This window comes from Helicoverpa zea, chromosome 1 (genome assembly GCF_022581195.2).
Source record: "Helicoverpa zea isolate HzStark_Cry1AcR chromosome 1, ilHelZeax1.1, whole genome shotgun sequence".
NCBI classification, from domain to species: domain Eukaryota; kingdom Metazoa; phylum Arthropoda; class Insecta; order Lepidoptera; family Noctuidae; genus Helicoverpa; species Helicoverpa zea.
In genome coordinates this window covers 8,229,768-8,235,767 of record NC_061452.1, presented here as the reverse complement: position 1 = coordinate 8,235,767, position 6,000 = coordinate 8,229,768, and positions in this window count along the sequence as shown.

The window sequence follows — 6,000 nt, the reverse complement described above, 5'->3', positions numbered from 1 at the left end:
AAAATAGGTGTTTTTACGTAAAAACGTTGCCGAAATTAACAAATTCTTATTTCTATTGTTGATATACAAGGTTTTAATGTATTTAAATAACAGTTTTTGCTACTTAATAATTTCACATTTTAAGGTGCGGCTACATCTTTCGTTTATCGATAAGCATTTATCAAAGACAATTTGACGATACTCTGCCCTACGGATACTTAAAGCTGTCATTAACTAATGAACCCTTAAATTTCGTCTCTGGGATGTATCGTTCATTAACAGATTTAATGATAATTAGTTAAGGACTCGTTAGGACTAATTTAAGTATCCATTCTGAGTGTGGCAGAGAGACAATTAATGATCCGTTAGCATCCCTTAATGACAATTAAAGTTAAGTACAGCAAAACCTTTACTTAACTTGCTAATGATTGATTTTGACATGTATGTTTGAGGTTATAAAAGTAAATAAAATATTTTAAAAAGTCTCAGGAATAGGAATGTTTTAACAATAAAGTAAAGATGAGTGATTTGCTTGACTTTATTGATTTTGTAGACTATACCAGAAGGTTTAGAGTAGTGGGGCCAAATAAGAAGCCCAGGAGGAGTAACTTTAGAAGTCTATAGGAATATAAAAGGGTATTTTTCTATCAATGTTCAAGCAGTCACTGGGACAAACTTGGAATTTTATGATCTAGTAGCCCGGTGGCCTGGCAGTACCCATGATAGTTTTATTTATAACAGCAGTGCAAGTAAACAAAGACTGAATACTGGTGTGTTAAAAGGGATAATTTTAGGGGACAGCGGGTATGCAGTTAGCAATGTGCTAATGACACCGTTTTTATCACCAAATTCAACTGCACAAGAAAACTACAACAGAAGCCAAATAAAATATAATGTGGAATACTGTGGAAAGATGCTTTGGCATTTGGAAAAGAAGGTTTCCTTGTCTCCAACTTGGCATGGGCATTAAGATGGATACAGTTGTGGCTGTTATATGTGCTTGTGCGACACTGCATAATATTTCTTTACAGGTTGATGATTTTTTTCCAAAGAACTGGGAATCTCCTCATATTGAGAATGATGATGTTGTCCTGAGTGAAAGGCGTGAAAGCACAACCAACAGCAATGGATTTTTGGTGCGACAATCTATAGTTGATAGATTTTTCTCATAATATAATTTTTAATAAATAAAAATCCATAAAATAAGAGGAATATTTTTTTAATTGTTGAACAAGAGGCCAATTATGTAGTACAAAGTTTATTTGACTTCCTCGTTAATCTAGTGGTCGCAAGCGCGGCTGCTGTGCTCGAGGTCTCGGGTTCGATTCCCGGGTCGGGCCGAAATCGCTTTTTGGGTTTTCTTAAACTTTCACAAAGCAGCCCGTAGTCTGGAAGTTGGTGATTGATTCCTGATTGAACTCCTGTGTTATACTATCCCATGCTGCTTGTTTCTTGGCGACTGACTTGCCATCTGTTATTTAAGATTCCACGATTGGTCTCTTTTTAACTAATTGTGCTAACAAAGCTTTTTCGTCCGCCGTGAAATTAGCCACACGTTTGCGTGGGGCTCTTGTTCCTGAAGACTCCTAAAATGAAACAAGCACAAGTTAAATTCTTCAAATACATATGTGCAGCTACTAATGTCTATAGAAACGAAACTTACCATGATAATATGTTAAGATAAAGCTATTTATTTCAGAGCTTATCACACTTTTCCACACACTTTTCTTTCCTGACGGTTAACGGAACAAGAATTTTAAACGTAACCTTGACACTGACAGTACAATATTGACAGTGATACCAGAAAAAAGTTTCCATGTACTTTATATCATTTACATGAAAATAGGTGTTTTTACGTAAAAACGATCCCGAAATTAACAAATTCTTATTTCTATTGTTGATATACAAGGTTTTAATGTATTTAAATAACAGTTTTTGCTACTTAATAATTTCACATTTTAAGGTGCGGCTACACCTTTCGTTTATCGATAAGCATTATCAAAGACAATTTGACGATACTCTGCCCTACGGATACTTAAAGCTGTCATTAACTAATGAACCCTTAAATTTCGTCTCTGGGATGTATCGTTCATTAACAGATTTAATGATAATTAGTTAAGGACTCATTAGGACTAATTTAAGTATCCATTCTGAGTGTGGCAGTAAGTCCGTAATGCCTGATTAGAAGTATTTTACCTATAACTTTAGAGCTCACTTATTTGACAACAACGTGCAAAGGTCAAATGGGGTCAGTTAATTCAAAAAAATATAATAATTACGGTGTTTTTAAGTCTATCGAAAAGTTAGGCATTTCAAATTTGGTGAAAACTTACCAATAAATAATCGCATCACTTTCTCAAACACAACACAAACGTCATATTTATAACATTTTCAATCCATTGCAATACATTTCGTGCACTTATTTATGTTCAATAACTAAAAAATCAGCACATAAAATACACAATAAAAATGAACAATATTTACAAGATCAAAGTCACAGACAAGTAGAGTTTGGAATAGAGTTTTATTTTTTTTTCAATCATCGGTGTGCATTCGATACCTAAATCGGATATTTATTATAAATAATCGAATACCAATTATATATATATTTTTAATAGCAACTTATTTCAATTTTATTTATTAATTTTAAATTATAGGTTCAATTTGTTTTTGTTGTTAAGAAAAAAGATATTTAAGTTTTATGAAAGTTTTTAGCATTAAATTTTTATATGTATTATTTATTTTGGTGTTGCGTCATTCGTAATAATTTTTAACTTTAATTGAATTTTTATTACCTATTACGGAATTTTAATTTATTCTTATATTATTTCTGAACAATTCTAAGATTTTTGTTTCGGCGGAGGGTAAGCCTGCCATAGAGGTATTTAGCCTACTTCAATCGATCTCAGTGGCGTGCACTTGGAGAGGCCTATGTCCAGCAGTGGACTGCGATAGGCTGATGATGATGATGATGATGATGAGGGTAAGCCTGGTGTTCTGAAATATAATGCAATTTGTAACTACCAAAGTAATGTACTTATTTGATGATGAGAAACAATAATAATAATTGATTGATTTTAGAGTCACCAAATATTTTTAACCGAATCCCAAAAAAGAGGTGGTTCTCAATTTGGATGTTTGTTTTTGGTCGAAAGGGTATATTCCCCATATTTGTTATTAGGTCCAGGATCTGATGATGGAAACCTTGAGAAATCGAGGGCAACTCTCGAAAATTGTAAGCATAGATAAGGTTATAACTTGACACTCAGATGTATGTCTGATAACACTATGAAACAGTAAAGGTTTGGAGCTGACCTGATGATGGAGACCAGAGAAGGTCGAGGGATCTCGACAACCGAACTTCTCTCGTCTCCATCTCCTTCACTGTTGCAGAGGCCTCGTAAATACGAATAATATAAGCACAAACACGAGAAAGTTTAAATATTCAGTTGTCGAGTTCCCTCGAACTTCACTGGTCTCCATCATCAGTTCAGCTCAAAACCTTCACTGTTGCATAGTGCTACCAGGCAAACACCTGAGTGATAAGATTTCAACCTATGTATTTCTGCAACTTTCGAAAGTCGCCCTCGATTTCTCAAGGTTCCATCATCAGATCCTGACCTGATGATAACGGGACCACCTCGGAAGTATACGCTATCAAACAAAAAAAGAATCATTAAAATCGATAAATAAATGGCTGAGTAATCGCGTAACAAACATACAAAAAAAAACGGTCGAATTGAGAACCTCCGCTTTTTGGGAAGTCGGTTAAAAATAAGTCGGCGGCGGCCATCTTTCCATCTTGGACCAGCTTTCGATGAACAGCGAACTATTTGCCCTTTCAAACAATGAAATCGTCATAAAATTTTGCGATAACTACACCTAACTACGGCTCTCGTCAAATAGCTTTGCCGCTCAGTTAAAAAGTTGGAAGTAACGAATCGCCATTAAGTTTGGCAGGTCTACAGGAATCCTGCACATAAAACACCCGAAGAAATAAATAAGTCTTCATTTGCCGTCTTCAGAAACCCTAAAAACCGAAGATTTTTTTTTATTCCGGCTACAACGTATTTTCTACCACTGATTTTCTAGCTTTTTTTTTCAAAATAAATTAAGTCATTTTACTTTTCCTAATTTATTTTCAGATTATGGTAAGTACCTATACAAAAGTGCAATTTAGTAATATTATAATATAAAAATATTAAATCGATTCTTTATTTTAACGAATCGGATCATTCGATGCAAAACTTCTATCACCGTCGCCATCTTGTCTATGCGTCTTCAAATTTAAAAAAACAACTAATGTAAACAAACATGGCGAGTTCGATCAGAATTCCCGGTAATTACGATTGGATTTTAAAAAGGTATATTTCTAACGGGATGCTAAATATGAAAGGTTTGAATGCGTAAAAATAATTTAAATTTATTTAGTTATTTTATTTAGTACTCACAAATGTGGTTTGATTGGAAAGAAAATAAATATGAGCGTAAATAATTAGGAAAGTGTATGACTGATTCGCAGACCCCAATTGGGGTCTAAACCGAGCTTACGGTGACATTGATGTTCAGACCCCGATTGGGGTCCGCTACGGATTTGACGGTTAAATAAAATGTTAGGAAAAATATGTAGTGTTCTTTCTGCGAGACAATAAATCGAGGCTTCGATGCAGGATGTTGTATTACTCCCATGCAGCATAGGTAATCAACATGCACAATAGACAGTTCCCATGCAACCGAAGAATCTATGCTCGACACATGTTTCGCCCCTCCACGGGGCAACTTTAGGAGATGTTTAGTTTGTTTGAATTGTTTGTCGACAATAGCGCCACGTATAAAAGAACTGTGGTTTCACAGACTACACTTCCAGCGGCGGCCCTAGCCATTGCGAGGCTACGTGCGGCAGGTCTATGCGAGGCCCTTTGTCTTACGTGAAAAGTATGTGTTGCGAGAGTAAGCTGGTGTTTTGATTTAGCTAAACGTCATGTTTGAGGAGAAATGCTCAAGTTAAACAAATTAATACAATTTTATTTTTACTTTATTTTATTTTATTTTTACAGTTTATATGTCTTGTGTCATCGAATTCCTTAAACATGTTGTAATATTTTTAAGCCTCGAAGAACTGCTTTTTCGATATTATTATTTTATTATTCGAATTCTCAAGACTATTTCGGTAGTGGGATAAATTTCAGTTAAATTATTTTCTAATATATATTTCAGCACCGAGATAATATTCAGCTCTTCGTATTTCTGATTCAGGGCCGACAAAATAAATTAAAGTACTTAAAAATCGTGTACATATGATTCATGATGCTTTTTTCTAGGTTTACCATAAAGAAACCGGAGACAGATCACTGCAAACTTTTAAAGCGCTAGCGAAGCGAGCCCGTAATTTTTGAGTTTTGGAACAGTATCTAAAGCAGCGGTTCCCAAATGGGGTTCCGCGGAACCCTGAGGTTCCGTCACAGGCCCTCAGGGGTTCCGTGGAAAATTCAAGATTTTCATATGGTAAATCGTTTCACTTTTGACAATATTAAATTATTATTCATTTTCAATTAAATTGTTTTAAAATATTGAATTCCAAAATTCCATTTAAGCACCATGTAGGTGGGTACCACTCGGAAGTGTAAGTACGATTTCGCGACAAGTGGCGGGGGAAGGCCACGGCAGCAGATAATTTAATTCCGTTTTTTACAAATTGTAGATTAACTTAATACCTCCAGGTCTTCAGCAATCGGCAAAAGTAGGTAGCGAGTCGGCCAAAAATCACCGCATTTTTTGGGCTTATTTCATCGTCAGGATTATAAGTTTTCATACAGCTTGGCAAAAAAGAGTGTGGAATAAATGAGGGCAGCAGTATCGCACCTGTGGCAACCCGAAATACTACGACTCACAGATTTTGATATTTGTTATTTTTTAACTGACTTCCCAAAAAGGAGGAGGTTCTCAATTCGTCGGGATCTTTTTTATTTTTTATGTATGTTCACCGATTACTCGGAGATGCCTGGACCGATTTGCAAAATT